Here is an 18,496-nt window from a genome sequence, read left to right as displayed (position 1 = left end):
CAGGGCCTGCGTCTGGCACAGGCTTGGCATCTATCAGCTGGCAGCAGAATTAATCAATAAATAACCAGCTGGATGGGGCCCGTGAATAAGCACCCAGACACACCCCCACCACCTCTCCAGAGCAGTCCTCCCAGGCTGGTGGGGGTAGAGAGATTACACGAGAGCTGGAGTTCACAGGTGTCGGTGCAGCTGCACACACGTACACATGCATGTCTGCACACGCACATGCATACTCGCGCATGCTCCGTACACTCGGCTGTGGCTTTGGACACACCGTGTTTATGCACAGGTGGACGCACCTGCACAGACAGAACCTCAGCTGCAGCAGCCCTGTGTGCCCGGCACACACCTCCACGTGAAGAACCCAGGACCACAGCAGTAGGAGGCAAGGTCCTCACTCCCACCTCACACTTGTCATCTCTTGGATGGGACAGGGCTTTGCAACTCATGGCCATAGCCTTTTTCCTCCACAGCCTCCCTGTAAGGCTGACCAGCTGGGCTAAGGCTCTGGTTTTATAGATGGGGAAACTGAAGCTCAGAGAAGGGACTTGCCTGGGGCTGTATTCTTTGTTCCTCCCCATCCCACCCCCAACTCAAAGGTTCAAAGAGACTACAGACCCAAGAGAACTGGGGGAGAGAAGTGAGAGGTACTGGGAGCCCCAAAGATAAGTTCTGTCCTCCTGAGAGCAGGGGAGGCCAGGGAGCCCAGTCGGGGCTAGACCTGTGAAGGCCCTCCGTTCTTCCTGGGAGCTGTGATGAATTGCTCTCTCCCGCAGCTGGTGCCCTCACTCCCGCTCCCCAGCGCTGGCCCCATAAATCAGCCTCCTCATCTCGGCCTTGACTATTTCTTGATCACTTTCCAGCTTCGGGGGTTGGGCTTTTTCAGCATCCCTAGTGACAGGAGGGGACTAGCAGGGAGAATTGGAAAATTAACTGACAGGTTTCCTCTTTCCCCTTCCTTCTCTCTGCCTCTGGCTTTCTGCTGGCCTCTATTTTGCTCTGATCACTAAACACTGAAATGAGGGAATGAACTGAGACATAAATGAATTTCTGAGACATGGAGCAGTGGGTCTCTGTCTGTGGTTCTGGCTTACTGTGCAGCTGAGGTCAGCTCTCAGCATCCGCTTCCCTCAGCCTTAGCCAAGGGGCCTCCCAGCTGCCCCAGGAGGCAGGGAAAGGAAGCAGGAAGACGTGTGGTCAGCGATCCTTGAGGAAGCTGGGAAAGGACCTTGCAAGCCAGGGGCCCCTGGAAGCAGTCAGCCTCTTGGAGTCACCACTCCCTGGAGCCGCTGACAAAAGCTGTGGGCTTCTGAGAAGGCCAGGATGCACAGCACTGGGAATTCAAAACAGTTTCGAGCAGTGGTTAGTGACTCAGCCTCTAGAGCCAGCCCCCTGGAGTCCAAGTCTGGGCTCAGTCATCTAGTAGCTGTGTGACCCTGAGCAAATGCTTCACCTCTCTGCGTCTCAGTTCCTCATGTGTAAAGTAAGGTGAGTAATAGCACCATAAGTGAGTGGGTGCACACTCTTTAGAAGAGTCACTGGTGAGCACAGTTAAATACTTTAAAAATTAGCAATTGTTACCATAATTAAAGACACTGGTGCTCAGATATTCATGCGCATCAGAATCCCCTGGAGGGCTTTTAAAACATAGATTGCTCTCCCCACTCCATCCCCCAAGTTTCTGCCTCAATAGGTGTGGGAAGGGGCCTGAAGTTTGTATTTCTGATGCGGGGACCCCTGGTCTGGGGGTCATACTTTGAGGAACCACTAAAGCCTATGTTGGTGCTCAGTATCCAGCTCAGCCCCCCATGCCCTTTATAACTTGGGATCAGAGGTTCAGAGAGATGAGCTAGTGGCCCAGGCTTCAGCCTTCCAGGAGGCAGAGTTCTCAGCAGGAAGGGGAGGGCCCTGGTAGTGGAGATGGCTCCATCACTACCATCCCCCGACCTGCACCCCAGTAACACTCTCACCCCTCCCCCTCATGGCTCTAGGAGCAAAGAGGCAGAATTTGCCTTCCCTGTCAGAGGTAATCTTTTAATCTCTTTGGCTTTAATCTTGCAGCCCAGCATAAACCCAAATCCGCACAGGGAAGGAAGGGGGTGGGGGACACAGATCTCATATTCTAGGGAGGCTTTAACCCTGCTCTTCCCCACAGATCTGCCATCCCATCTCTGCCTTCCTCACCCCTTGCTCCTGGGAGGCACTTCTAATAGAGGATGGGGAGGCAGAGAGAGCAGAGAGCAGGTGGGGTGAGGCCAGATGGAGTCATGTGTTAAAAGACTCCTTGGGGAGGAAAAGCCGAATAGCCAAAGCATTCTTGAGAAAGAAGAATGGAGCTGGAGGAATCAACCTTCCTGACTTCAGATTATACTACAAAGCTATAGTCATCAAGACAGTATGGTTCTGGCACAAGAACAGAAATATAGACAAATGAAACAAGATAGAAAGTCCAGAAGTAAACCCATGCACCCATGAGTACCTTATTTTTGTCAAAGGAGGCAAGAATATACAATGGGGCAAAGACGCCTCTTCCATAATGGTGTGGGAAAACTGGACAGCTACATGTAAAAGAATGAAATTAGAACACTTCCTAACACCATACACAAAGGTAAACTTAAAATGCATTAAAGACTTAAATGTAAGACCAGAAACTATAAAACTCTTAGAAGAAAACATAGGCAGAACACTCGATGACATAAATCAAAGCAAGATCCTCTATGACCCACCTCCTAGAGTAATGGAAATAAAAACAAAAGTAAACAAGTGGGACCTGATTAAACTTAAAAGCTTTTGCTCAGCAAAGGAAACTAAAGGTGAAAAGACAACCCTCAGAATGGGAGAAAATAATAGCAAATAAAACTACTGAAAAAGGGTTAATTTCCAAATATACAAGCAGCTCATACAACTCAATGCCAGAAAAACAAACAACCCAATCAAAAAGTGGGAAAAAGACCTAAACAGACATTTCTCCAAAGAAGACGTACAGATGGCTAACAAACACATGAAAAAATGCTCAACATCACTCATTTTTAGAGAAATGCAAATCAAAACTACAATGATATATCACCTCACACTGGTCAGAATGGCTATCATCAAGAAGTCTACAAACAATAAATGCTGGAGAGGGTGTGGAGAAAAGGAACACTCTTGCACTGTTGGTGGGAATGTAAATTGATACAGCCACTATGGAAGACAGTATGGAGATTTCTTTAAAAAGTAGGAATAAAACCACCATATGACCCAGCAATCCCACTCCTAGGCATATACCCTGAGGAAACCAAAGTTGAAAAAGACACATGTATCCCACTGTTCACTGCAGCACTATTTACAACAGCTAGAACATGGAAGCAACCTAGATATCCATCAACAGATGAATGGATAAAGAAGTTGTGGTACATAAACACAATGGAATATTACTCAGCCTTAAAGAGGAACACATTCTAATGAGGTGGTTGAACTTAGAACCTATTATACAGAGTGAAATGTGTCAGAAAGAGAAAGAGAAATATCGTATTCTAACACATGTATACAGAATCTAGAATGATACTGAAGAACTTATTTATAGGGCATCAATGGAGAAGCAGACATAGAGAATAGACTTATGGACATGGGGAGAGGGGAGGAGAGGGTGAGATGTATGGAAAGAGTAACATGGAAACTTACATTACCATATGTAAAATAGATAACAAATGGGAATTTGCTGTATGGCTCAGGAAACTCAAACAGGGGCTCTGTATCAACCTAGAGGGGTGGGATGGGGAGGGAGATGGGAGGGAGGTTCAAAAGGGAGGGGATATATGTATGCCTATGGCTGATTCATGTTGAGGTTTGACAGAAAACAACAAAATTTTGTAAAGCAATTATCCTTCAATAAAAAAATAAATTAAAAAGAAAGACTCCTTGGGGAAGAAAAGTGTTTTTAAACATAACACAAAAACATTAACCATAAAGGAAAAATGTGTAAATTGGGCTTTGTAATAATTAAGAATTTGTATTCAGCCAAAGACACCATTAAGAGAAAGAAAAGCCAATACACAGATGCAGAGAAGATAATTCAATACCTATATCTGACAAAGGACTAGTATCCAGCACATATAAAGAACTTCTACAAATCAATAAGAAAAAAATCATTTTTTTAGTAGGCAAAGATATGAAGAGGCAGTTCACAAAAGGGAACATCAAAATGACCAATATGCACAAAAAGATACTCTACATTAGCAGCTATCAGAGATATATGCAAAAGGAAACCACAATAAACTACCACTCACACCCAAAAGAATGGTCAAAATGTGAAAGACTGATAGTATCAAATATTGCACAGAAGGATGAGGATCAACTCTCCCACATAGCCAATGGGACTGTCAGTGGTTCACCCTGTTTGAAAAACTGTTCGGCAGTTTCTCACAAGGCTGCACTCATTCTATTACCCAGCCATTCCACTCCAAGGGATTTACCCAAGAGAAGAGAAAGCACGTGTCCACACAGAGACTTGACATAAATTCTCATTGCAGCTTTATTCATTATACTATGAACAGAAAACAGCACAAATGTCCATCAACAAGTGAGAGAATAAGCAAATGGTGGTGTGTTTCCCCACCATAGAACATCACTTAGCAATAAAGAATCGGCTGCTGATAAATGTGCCACGACTTGGATGAATCTCACAGGCATTACACTAAGTCCAAGAGACCAAAAGCAAGAAAACATGCTCTAGGACCCTGTTCAAATGAAGGGTAAAAACAGGCAAAACCAGTCTCTAGTGACAGAGGTCAAGGTAGTGATTGCCTTGGGGGAGAAAGTGTTGGTGACTGGGAGAGAACAGCACAACAGCACGAGGGAGCCTTCTGGGATGCTGGGCATGTTTGATACACATATGTATATCCGTCAAACTATACATTTAGAATCCATGCATTTAATTTCCTTTCCTGTATGTAAATCATACCTCAATTTTCTCTTAAGTTAAAATAAATGAGGAAATTAGGACTTGGTGCTTTCAAGACACAATTGAGCCTCCCCACCCCCCACAGTCCTGGATGCCTATCTCCTGACATCCTTTAAAAAAAGAGATAAGCCTCAATCTGGTATAAGCCACTGTCATTTCCAGTCTCTGTGATTGGCAATACGAAGCAATCCCTAACCAAAACACAAAAGCCTTATGAGGTAGATTTTACGGTGCAACCTCCACCTCTTGCACCCCCATTTTCCAGGTGCACCCCCAGCCTCCTGTCAGATTTTCTAAGACACCAGCACTCAAATCCCACCTCCCAGATGCTGTGAATCAGCCTTGGCCTGAACTGAAGGGGGCCTCACCAACCACTGTCAGTGGTGCTCCACGCTGATCAAGGCGGCTGGAGCTGTTGACACAAGTACAGGTGAGACAGCAAGGTGCCAGGCTGAATGTCATACCTGTTGCAGAAATAAAGGAAAAGCTGGAGAATATTTGCATACCACAAAGAGAAAATACACGAAACGAATACTAGCCACGTGGGGTAAAAGCCTCTTTCAGACTCGTCTTCCCCTGTTTTTGCCATGTGAAAACTGAGGTTTGTGGGTCTCCCGCAAGAGGAAAGAAAGTGTTAGTAGCTCAGTCTTGTCTGACTCCTTGCGATCCCATGGACTGTAGCCCATCAGGCTCTTCTGTCCACAGAATTCTCCAGGCAAGAATTTTGGAGTGGGTTGCCATTTCCTACTCCAGTGGATCTTCCTGACCCAGGGATCGAACCCAGGTCTCCCGCATTGCATTCAGATTCTTTACCATCTGAACCACCATGCAGGAAGGAATAGCATTAAACCCACACTGAGCCCACCCTATAGGGCTGTCCTACAACTCATAACCTTGTGGCTGGGTAGTAGGCAAGGGTACCAGCCAGCCTGGGTTCAAATTCCTGCTCCATGAACTGTGTGATCTCAAGGCAAATTCTCTACCCTCTTTGTACCTTAGTTTCTTCATCTCTAAAATGGGCACCCTGGAAGTCCAATGGATAAGACTCCATGCTTCCAATGCAGGGAGTCAGGGTTCGATCCCTAGTTGGGGAACTAAGATTCCACATGCCATGCCGCACAACCAAAAAATAAAATCGGTGGCTTTGAGGGTTTCAAGAGCTGACCTGGGAAGAGCTTGGTGCCTGATATGTAGGAGGAGATATTAAGTATTAGCCACTGTTGACATGTTTCTGCTGAGAACTCTCTTTATCACGTGTTTGTTATGGGAAACTGAATTTACTCACCAGTTTTGGAACATTTCATCAGTGGACTTCACACTTGCTGCTTCTGATCATAATTAATCTTGTGTAGAGTCTCCTGGCACCAGGAGGAGCAACCCAAAGCTTTTCCTCTTCCTTAGGTTTACACAGGTAAAACTAACTGGTGATTATACGCAATTCATTTGTCAAACACAAGGTCAAGAATCTCAATTTGTCCCATGTCACCAAGGCAGCACCAGGAAGCGCCCTACATCCCAAGCCATCTCCCCTCTGACACTGACTGAAATGCCACCATTAGCACCAGAGAACCCCTAGGAGGAGAAGCAATTTAGGAGCAGAGCATCTTGGTCTTGTTGTAAATGCACATATCCAGGTCAGCCATGGGGAGCAAATCCTGGCAAGGGAAGGGAGGGAAGGAAACACCATGGGCGAATTTTTGGACCTTTTTTGGGGGTAGTTGAGGATTCTGCAACCCCTAAAGGCTGAGAGCTCAGTCTTACCCACCTATAGAAGTACACACACACACACGCACACACAGATAATCGCTTTACCCCAGCAGGAGGGGCTTAAGCGGCTATCCTGGCTAGCACCATCCCACCCGCAGCTGCACCAGCACCTCTGCCCAAGGTGGGGTTCCCAGAGGCTCAGCAAGAAAGCCCTGCAACTGGAAGCTAAGTCCCACGGAGCCAGCTGCTAGCGGTGGTAACATGCAACCCGCACTCTCTATCACACACACTCACGTGCAGACACACATTCGGAGACAAAACACCAGACACAGACGCATACTGAACTGTCCTCCCAAAGGCAAGACAAATCAGGTGAGACCACACGGAATCATCCTGTCTCAGAGAAAGCCACAGCTGCACACTCCCAGAAACAAGGGGGACTCGCACACGGAGAAAACACTCACCCATAGACTGCTCCCTTGGGTCTCTCTGCCCTGTGCCCAGCTAGCGTTCTGCCCTCAGTCCTCTTCTCCCTGGGAGACAGACTTAATCGGGGTTCCCTGTCCTCCCCCATCCCCTTTCCCAGGTACTCGGGCTCCCCAGGAATCGTCACCCTCGCACACATCCGCTCCCAGGGGCTGCAGACAGTAGGTGCTCGGCTGCACGCCTCCCCCTCCCCCTTGCCTGGGGTTCACACCTCAGCTCCTCTCCTCCGTGGAGCTGGCGGCTCTTCTCATTTTCCAGCGAGTGCGTGAAAACACAGATTAGAGCAATTAGAGACAAGTCATTGCAGGGCAAGGCAGAAGCCACCATCGCACCTGATTGCCAGCTCCAGCAAGGCGTGGTGAAGCACAGACTTACTCACTCAGATTACAAATTGGAGCAAATTCCAAAGCAGGAAGGAGCAGAGAGGAGGGGCTCCAAGTTCCATTTTAGATTCTCCTGTTTCTCTTCAAATCTATTATTTGCTGTTTGCAGCAGTTTTCACAGCCACGCTCCCAAGAGAGGCAGATAGGGCAGAAATTATTTCAGCTCCATTTTATAGAAGGGAAAACTGAGGCCCAGGGGAAGAACAGTTGTAGAAGGCCCCATCCACCTGGACTTGTCTTCCTGGCTGTACGTGGGGATCAGGGTGGCCCCAGTCCCCAGGAGAGGCCCCCTTGGCCCTCATCAGCCCTCTCCTCGCCCAGGAAAGAATCAGCAGAGGGTTGAGGTAGAGGACAGGTTCCGGATCAGCTGTAGGTACACTGTCTGGTGCTTATGATGAGCTCAGTATCTGCACACGGGGTGGCCTTGCCCTTCACCAAATGGCAGGATGGTTTCATCGAGGGCCGCTGTCACCAGCTGCTCCTGTGTAAATAAATGAACTGTGTGCTCTTTTCCCCTGTCAGGAGAGGGAAAATTTCCTAGAATCTGAGTACAGGGGCCCCATTTCCATGCCTCCTTATCCCATAAGGCTCTTCAAAAGCCTGGCCTGGTGCCCCTCAGTATCATGCCAGCCATCCTCCCCTTCCAGCCAGGCCCACCTTGCTCTGGCCCTGGCCTGGGTGAGAAGCCAGCAGTGAGGCAGGAGTGCCCCCTGGTGGTGATAGCCTACACTACCCACTGGGACTCCAACCCCAGGTCAGCAGTCAGGGCCTGACTGCTTTGGGTGAGGACGTCTCCATTCTGGTTCCAGCAGCAGGGAGAATGAAAGGCTCCTGGGTGACTGATGGACACTAGGCATGGTGAAGCAAGAAGGCAGGGGAGGATGCCCAGTATCAAGCATGGCCCATCAGAGGAGCTCAGGAAATATGGGATGGATGGATGAAAGAATGAGTGAACAAATACAGAAGTGAATTGCTTCCTGAAAGGTGGTATGAATATCACAAGTAATACACAACGGACCTTTAGTCCGTAGTTTACTTTTTAGATAGTAGTGTACCTTTTAGGTAATTCTTATTTATTTTAAGAATTATGTGCCTATGTTGAAGTATGATAGATTTAATAGATCTGGCCCATCAAATCCATTATATAAACTTTCTGTTTAAAACAAATGTCTTGGGACTTCCCTGGCAGTCCAGTGGTCTAGGGTTTCCCCTGCCAATGCAGGGGTCAGAGTTCAGTCCCTGGTCTGGGAGCTGAGATCCCACATGCCTTGTGGCCAAAAAAACCAAAACATAAAACAGAAGCAATATTGTAACAAATTCAATAAAGACTTTTAAAATGGACCACATTAAAAAAAATTTTTTTTAATTCACCCCAAAATGTCTTTAGGTGCAAAAAAAAATTAGGCAAGTAACATATGGGTATCCTCAGGACCTAGCATAGAAGGTTCAATAAAAGTTCAAAAAAAGTTTCAATAAAAGTTCGTGTGACAAACGAATGAGGAGATGACCAGCAGGTGATGATGGTCTCTGTAAAGTAGAAACAGATGATCCCAAACTTTGCTTCAAACTCAAATTGCTTGGGGAGGTTGTTTTTTTTTAAAAAAAAAATCTCTGGGCTGTTATGTGTCTGTGAATCTCAGGTGGTGAGGAAGAAGCCAGTGTGTTCTGGACAGCTCCCAGAGGAGGGGAAAGCCCCAAAGCACCCAATTTAGGTGACTTCTAAGATGCATCATGGCTTTGCTGCCATTTGAGATAATGTCAAACTGTCATCATTGGAGGAATCAGCAGTGCTTGGGTGATCCGGGGTTCCTTTGTTGGGTAAGAAGTTGGACTAGATGAACTTGAAGGCATCATGCAAAGAAACAGAAGTGAGTTATTATTTACGTAAACTAGTTTCTACATTGACACACAGTACAAAGTGAATTGTGTATTTACTATGGTTTTAACATACTAAGTGTTTCTCATTTACTCACCCTGCACATCAAGTCTTATTTGACATATATCTTTATTATCAGTTAATATAAATATTACATTAGTTGCCATGAAGAACATATAGAATGTGTGTCCTGAGTTGATCTATTAATACATGTTAGTTCTTCATTTACAGGAGTTTTCGCCTCTGAAAAAAGTCCCCTTCTTCTTGAAAACTGTGTCTAGTTAATTACGAACATATATTAATATATTATAGTTAATGTGGCCACAGTCTGTTTATCTGTTTTAATTGGATCCTGGCTTTATCACAACAGCTTTCAGTTACTTTCTTAATTCGAATCCAGAGGAGGGAGGGGTTTGGCATTGGCTATGGAAAGCATGCTGTTTGCTTCTAAATCCACATGTCACCTAAAAAGTGCAGGTTGAGTTAATATTTGATGTGTGAATTGTTCCATGATCTTGTTAGATACCACTGACAACAGAAAAGAGTTTCCAGGCATGAATTTTCATGGCTATACCTCTGGGGGAAAAATGGATAAAAATAAGTTGTATCCTATTTGGGAAGATTGGCATACATATTGAGATTGAGTCTGATTTTTTAAATATCATTTTAATAGTATTAAGAAGCAGTTTTTTAACTTTGAATAGATTTTTAAAACATAAAACATGAATAGATTTGTCATAGCACAGGGTCAAAAATCACTGTTGATGGCAAGTTTTTGATATTAATTCCATTTTATGAACAAATGCAATTAAGTTGCAAATCCCTTAACAGAGTGCAGTGTTAGGCCAACATTTTAATCGGTATTAGGAAATGTCAGATTAGCATCCCCAAGGAAGAAGAAATCTTTGACATAATGCTGAAAACTTATGTGTTAGTTTTAAAGCTGCACCTTGCTCTCTTACATAGCTACAGAGAGTATAAACTGGTGCATACTCTCTCAAGGGCAATTGGACAGCATCTACCAAACTGACACATGCAACTTTTCTTTAATTCACCAATCCTACTGCAAGGATTTCTCTTCCAATATACTCACACCTGAGCATGATAACATTTGTAGGAGAAAATTCGTTATTGCATTGCTTGAACAACATATGATTGGAAACAACCTGAATAGCCATCAATAGAGAACTGGTTAGTAAAAGAACTGTATAACTCTTCTTTGAAATACTACATGACTGCAAAAAAGAATGAGATCTCATCAACAAGAACAACAGAAAAAAACCCAATTAAAAAGTGGGCAAAGGACTTGAAAAGACATTTCTCCAAAGAAGATATACAAATGGCAATAGGCATATTAAAAGATGCTTAAAATCACTATCCATTCAGATCAGATCAGATCAGTCGCTTAGTCGTGTCCGACTCTTTGCGACCCCATGAACCGCAGCACGCCAGGCCTCCCTGTCCATCACAAACTCCCGGAGTTCACTCAGACTCATGTCCATTGAGTCAGTGATGCCATCCAGCCATCTCATCCTCTGTCGTCCCCTTCTCCTCTTGCCCCCAATCCCTCCCAGCATCAGAGTCTTTTCCAGTGAGTCAACTCTTCACATGAGGTGGCCAAAGTACTGGAGTTTCAGCTTTAGCATCATTCCTTCCAAAGAAATCCCAGGGCTGATCTCCTTCAGAATGGACTGGTTGGATGTCCTTGCAGTCCAAGGGACTCTCAAGAGTCTTCTCCAACACCACAGTTCAAAAGCATCAATTCTTCAGCGCTCAGCCTTCTTCACAGTCCAACTCTCACATCCATACATGACCACAGGAAAAACCATAGCCTTGACTAGATGAACCTTTGTTGGCAAAGTAATGTCTCTACTTTTGAATATGCTATCTAGGTTGGTCATAACTTTCCTTCCAAGGAGTAAGCGTCTTTTAATTTCATGGCTGCAGTCACCATCTGTAGTGATTTTGGAGCCCAGAAAAATAAAGTCTGACACTGTTTCCCCATCTATTTCCCATGAAGTGATGGGACCAGATGCCATGATCTTCGTTTTCTGAATGTTGAGCTTTAAGCCAACTTTTTCACTCTCGACTTTCACCTTCATCAAGAGGCTTTTGAGTTCCTCTTCACTTTCTGCCATAAGGGTGGTGTCATCTGCATATCTGAGGTTATTGATATTTCTCCCGGCAATCTTGATTCCAGCTTGTGTTTCTTCCAGTCCAGCGTTTCTCATGATGTACTCTGCATATAAGTTAAATAAACAGGGTGAAAATATACAGCCTTGACAAACTCCTTTTCCTATTTGGAACCAGTCTGCTGTTCCATGTCCAGTTCTAACTGTTGCTTCCTGACCTGCATAAAAATTTCTCAAGAGGGAAATGTAAATTAAAACCACAGGGAGATGGTTCATACCCATTGACGAGACTTCATACTCATTAGGGTGACTGTTACTTAAACACACACACACACACACACACAGAAAACATGCTGGTGAGGATATGGAGAAATTTGAACCCTTGCACTTTGCTGGTGGGAATGTAAAATGGAATGGCTGCTGTGGAAAACAGTATGTCAGTTCTTCAGAAAAAAAAGGTACACAGAATTACCATATGATTCAGGAATTGCCCTCCTGGGTATATTCCCAAAAGAATTCAAAGCAGACATGCAAACAGATATTTGTACATCATCATTCACAGCAGCATTGTTCACAATAGTCAAAAGGTGGAAGCAACCCAAGTGTCCGTGGATGGATGAAGGGATAAACAAAATGTGACATATATAGGCAATGGAATAGTATGCAGCTGTGAAAAGGAATGGAGTTCTGATACATGCTACAACATGGATGACCATTACAAAAAAGTTTTGGTGGTGTTTGTACAACATTGTAAATGTAATTAATATCACTGAAGTACACTTAAATGGTTACAATGGAAATTTCATATTATATATTTTAACACATTTTTAAAAATTAATAATGTAATTTCTTAAATGCAAGGGTGGGGCCAGCCCTCTCGTTGAATATGAGCTGGCCTTGGTTGATGTTGCTAGACTTCCTAAGCCAGATCATAAGAGACAACCCAGCTTACTCTCTTGGCTGGAAGCTCTGAGCCAGCATGTAAGAAGTCCAGCTACCCTGAAATGTCATAACAGAGAGACCTCATACAGAGAATGACAATAGCAATTTGAACCTTCCCCACCCAGGCATCAGATGTCAGAGCCTTCAGATGATCCAACTTCAGCCGGAGCCGCCCCAGTGGACACCAAGCAGAGCAGAGATGAACTTTCCTACCAAACCCGCCCAAATCACAGATGCATGAGCAAAATAAGTGGTGTCACTGCTTTAAGCCACTACATTTTGGGGTAGTTTGTTATGCAGCAATGGGTAAATGGCACAGTGAACATATTACTAATGTATTAGAATTTATTTTGATTTACTTTAAAAATAATCAGATACAAATAAAACAGATTTGAACTACATAAATGTCTCTTGCAAACCAACTGGTAAATTGGATGTTTTCAGTCTCATGGTCTGTATCCTGCTTCTATAAAATCATTAAAGATGCAGATCTGCTCACACCCAAATACTGAACAAAGCTGGGGTTGGGGAGGGTCAATGGGCTGGAGAGAGGGAAACACAGATCCATCTGGAGACTTTTCCAAGAAGGCCAGGATATGGGTGGGAGAGAGAAAGGTCACTGGAGCTATGTAGCATGAAGGGACAGGTTTCTGACCCAGCAGGGCCAAATTAAAGATAAAAATTAAAGACAAACAAACAGCAGGTCCTTGAAATAAAATCCAGAAGGTGGAGTTAAGAGTGACATAGATCATGCAAGACAGGGTTTCAGAAGGCTTGAGAAGGAGGTTAGCCAGACAAAGCTAGAGAATTTTAGACCAGGACCATTGAGAGGCTACAAGTTTACTTGTTAAGCTTAGAAGAATTTAAGAATAAATTCATAATGTGTCCTCCAAAGATCTCCTTCCTGCGTGTGGCCCTCATCACTCCATAAGTTTCTAGAACTCCTGTTTATTTGTTTACCTGTTTGCTGTATCTCCCTGTATTAGTATTAGTCAGGGTAGGCTGGGGCTTCCTGGATGGCTTCACCTGTAATGCAGGAGATGTGAGAGATGTAGTTTCGATCCCTGGGTCAGGAAGAACCCCTGAAGGAGGATCCAGTATTCTTGCCTGAAAAAAAAATCCCATGGACAAAGGAGCCTGGCAGGCCACAAAGAGTCAAACATGACTGAGCGCAGACAGAGAGCACAGACAGGCTAAGTGCGGTGACAAACAGCCCAAGACCCCAACTCAACACCAGTTTGTTTCTGGTTCTTCTAACAATTCAGTGCAGCTGTTTGATGGACAGACTTCCACAAAGAGATTCTGGGACCTGGGCTCCTCCCATCTCCAGGCTCCTATAACCCAAAGTCCTCTCCATCCAGCCAGCGATGAGGACAGAGACAGATCATCTCATAGAGGAGAATTTTATGGGCCAGGCCTGCAAGTTGGACACATCCATCAGCCAGAACTCAGTCATATGGCCGGCCTCTCACTATAAGGGAGGCTGGAAATGTCATCTCACTGGAGGCCAGGAGTATTACCCTCCACCCCAGTTTACACCCCTTGCATGCCATCTCTCAAGCACCTTGACTCTCAAGCACCTTCACAGTGACTGTCAGCTCACCTGGCATAAATGTAATGTGAATGAATGAATGTGAATCTATGAGTGAATGAATGGTGCTGGGGCTGTGCCCCTGGACCGGGCTGACGGAAGGATGTAATCACTCCCACTCCTCAGATTAGGGAACTGAGATTCTGAAAGCTAAACAGCAGGCACAAGGCTACACATCTAGTCAGTGCTAGAGCAAGGTCTCAAATTCCAAAAGCCTTTTCTGCCACATGTCTGTTCTCTCCACTCCCCAGGCTGCCTCTCCAGTAAGCACACTCGCTGACTCTGGGTCTGGTTATCTTCAAGGCTGCTCTGCTTTCTAACAGTCAATGAACCATATTTGACAAGCTGTGGGTTCCTTGGGGAGGCAGCTGTATCTTGTTCATCCTTAGGTGCCCCCTGGCTATCAGCACAGCCCTTGAACACAGTAGGTGCTCAAACCACCTTTGGGGGATTAATTTGTTCACACTGGCTCAGGCTTCATGCTTTGCTGCTTGCACAGTATGAGGGTCACTTATAACTTGTAAAAGAAATAGAGGGGATATTCATTATCCTGCCTCTCCCTGAGCAGTCAGAGCTGTCTCCCACAGCAGGACCAGTGCCTACCCCAAAACTCGCTCCTGAAGCACAGACAAGGGCTGTGTCACATGAGGGCCAAGGCCACAGATGTCTTATGGCCCCCATCAGGGCTAGACCATTAACTCCTGTCCCATACACACATAGAATGTCCTTGCCCCAGCTGATCCCAGGAAAGAGAGGAGATAGGGGCAGCAGTGTGAGGTTCTGTCCATGGTGCTGAACTCCCCTCAACTCCCACCGTGTTTGCTAAGCCAGGAACTACTTAGATCCTCTTGGAAACCAGGTAAAAACACAGATTCCTTGGCCCCTTCTTTGGAGACGTGAGTTCTGAGGATCTAAGATGGGGCCTTGGAATCTGTTTTTACCAAGCACCTGTGATTCTAATACAGCCGGTTTGGTACTCGCCTGAGGTTGAATCACTTACCTAGTCTTTGGTCTGCATGAAGTGTGTGCTATGTATCCAGCACTGTGCCAGATAATATGAGGCACAGAGATGCATTGTGCAGGGTCTCTGCCCTGGGGAGAATTTACACAGTCATTCAGGAGGAGACGCAGGAAGGGAACGAGGGTGAGAACTCCCTGTGTTTCATGCGGACACAGTGCTGGGTACATACATACTTCACCTTTACCCTGCAAGGTGAGATAAGTAGGCACATGAAGACAGTAGTACTCACAACCATAACTAACATTTTCACTTTCCTTCGAGTCTCCCTAGACTAATCTGCAAGGCAAGATGTGATGCATTTCATTCAGTCTGACGTCTTCCTGGCTCCAGATGGAGACCTTCCTGATTCCTGTTGCCCCTAGAATTGAGTCCTCCTTCTGCCCTATGGTCACATTTCATCATCAATTACATGATAAGCCATGTTTTCAATACTGCTCCAACTGGGATCTGAGCTCCCTAGTAGGGCTTACACCTGACTCTGCTGTGTAATCTCTAACACAGGGATCCCAGACACTCCCACCAGAGGAGTTGAGCAGTAAACTCTTATTGGATGGATGACTAGGGGGAGTGGTAAGTGATGGCTGTGACTGTCACTGTGACTGCCCAAGGAAAGTGCTGCTGGGTTGTGAAGCAGCTGGGACCAGTGCTCAGAACCAAAAGAAATCAGGATGGGCCTCAGAGAAGCCAGGAAACAGACAAAATGCAAATCACGAAGGGACCAGCTTCCAGTCAAGGTCTGCCTCTCCTTTCTCTGGTGTGTGGGGAGAACAGGAAGTAGAGTCAGGACAGCAGTTTCTGATGAGAACAGATGTTCTCTGGGCCTGAATGTGGGACATGGGGGAAGGGGGAGGGGAGGGAGAAAGTTAAAAAAAGGAAAGGGGAGGGCCATAGCTAGCAAAATAGAATATCCACAGCCCTCTTATTTATTTAATTTTATTTTTATGATGGAAAATTTCAAACACACACCCAAATAAAGGAAATAGCAAGAATGAATCCTCATTTGCCCACCACCCTACTTCAACAACTATCCCCACTTTAAATCCCTATTTCATTCCTTGCCCCCAAGCATCTCTTTAAAAACAATTATGGACAGTATATCATTTCACCCAAATATATTTCAGAATACATCACTCACATATTAGAATATTTCTGAAAAAGTAACCTCATTATCACAGCTAATAAAATTAACAATTTTTAAGACTATCTAATATGAAGTCAATTTTCAAATTTCCTTATTTTTCTCAAAAAATGTCTTTTTAGGATCCATTTATTTGAAACAAGATCCTGGCACTGTATTTTGCTGCTATGACTCTTAAATCTCTTTTAATGTCTAACATTCCTTCCTCCTTCCTTTTTTATGGTATTTTAGTTGTTGAAGAAACCAGGTCTTTGTCTGTAGAATTGTCCCCATTGTTGATTTGCTTGGTTGAACCCTCATGGTGTCATTTAACATGTTCTACTGTGTCCTCCCCCCATTTCCTGGAGACTGATATTTAGATCGATAGGGTTGATATGTGGGGTCAGTTGCTTTGGCAAGCACACTTCCTGGGTGAAGCTGTGTCCTTTCTAGTGCACCATAACAGGAGCACTTAAGGTCAAATTTTTTCCTTTGTGCATGATACTAAAAAAAATGGTCAATGTTACCGATTTGATCTTTCCATTATAAAGCTTCCCCATCATCTTGTCCCCAAGGGGTTTTAGCACCTTTCATAGAATCTTAAAACTGACAAGCTGGAAGAGCTCTGAGAAGCTCACTCACCCATTTTTCAACTCATCCCACAAATATTCGTTGTGTGTGTGCCAGGTAGCAAGTAGCAGTGAGCAAAACCAATGCGATCCCTGGGATTGCAGACGTAACAGTCAGACAGGGGCGAGCAACAAATACATGAGCAAGCAGATGCACCAACAAAAGGCATGCCTGCAAGGTTTAGAGCCACCTGGGGAGCTACCCCAGAGCGAAGTGATGGCAGTCAGGCAGCCACTTGGTGGTGGGTGATCAAGGAAAGCCTCCCTAAGAGAGGATGCTGGGGCTTGACAAGAGCTATCCAGCCATGCAGAGTTGGGGGCCATTCCAGGGAGAGCTGGGGCAGACAGAGAAACTGCGCACCTACCAGGAGTAACGAGGAGCAAGGCGGAGGGGGGTCTGAGGGGAGGCCAGCGAGGAGGCTGCTATGGTAACGCCCTTTTCACTCCGTTTTACAGCTGAGAACACTGAGTTCGGGGAGAGCTGGGAGACAGCGGTTACTGAGGAACTACCTGCCCCAGGAGCTTTTTGTGCAGCATCTCAAAACCACACCTGCAGGCTACGTAGAGGTCACTCTATTTCACAGGTAAGGCCAGTGAATGGTGAAGTCAGGTGCCCAAGGGCTGAGAGGCAGAAGAAGAAAGGAGGGTCGAGGCCAGTCTGAGGAGGCTCTTCCACCCTCCATGGTTGTCCTGCACTGATGACCACTGTGGAGTCTCAAACCTTGGCCCTGGCTCCTAAAAGCCCCATGACCTGGACCAAGGGCCTTCTCCCTCTCCGTGCCTCAGTTTCCTAACCTGTAAAATGGGAGTAATACATGCCTGAGGGGTACGGCAAGGCCAAGACAAGGTGGTTCAACCTTGCCTCCCCACCATGCTCCCAGCCCCTGCCTGTGGGGCCCACGCAGGTCATTCTAGCACAGCCTACAGGCAGCTTCCCCCTTCCCACACAGACTCACAAGGGGTTAATCCCAGGCTCCCTCCTTCCTCTATCCCAGTTCTGATCCTTGCTGACTCTGCTCCCCGCCCTACGTAGCTATTCTGGGACAATGGAGGCAGCAGATGGCCCGAGTCCTGTTCCCTCCACCCGACCCTCAGGATCTGGGAACAACCCGTAAATCTGCTGTTGCTTCTAAAAGCGGGCCAGCCGGCAGCCCTCCACGCACGGGGTGGAGAGGACGGCGGCTGTAGAGTACACCATCCCATCTCTACAGGCTGTTAGCCCAGAAGCCGCCCCACTCGGCTCGCATCCCACACACCCAGCATTAGGTCAACTCAGAAAGAAAGGAAGCCCCACACCTAACAAGCACAGGGCAGCTCCTCTCGAGTTCAGACTCCTCCTTGGAAAAGAAGGGGCCAAGGCTCCAGTATTCGGTGGTTCCATCGGCCCAGACAGAGTTGCAGCAGGGACAAGGTCCTTCGAGGGCTGGAGGACATGCCTCAAAGAAGCCCCCAGCCCTGGCTGCCTGGATCAAAGCCCCTCTGTCCCTCTGGACCTCTGCTCCCTCCTCCCCACTGCCCTGAGCTCCACTGTGACCCCCAATCCCCTAACATCTCTGAGCATGATGCAGGCTGCGAGCAAACACATCCTCTTCCTAGCCCTCCCCACAGACACCACCAGGCCTGAAATTTCACCATGATCACTTTCATTCAGTCATGCAAATTCTTTGGGA

This window comes from Bos indicus x Bos taurus, chromosome 5 (genome assembly GCF_003369695.1).
Source record: "Bos indicus x Bos taurus breed Angus x Brahman F1 hybrid chromosome 5, Bos_hybrid_MaternalHap_v2.0, whole genome shotgun sequence".
NCBI classification, from domain to species: Eukaryota; Metazoa; Chordata; class Mammalia; order Artiodactyla; family Bovidae; genus Bos; species Bos indicus x Bos taurus.
Note: the sequence above shows the minus strand (reverse complement) of the source record.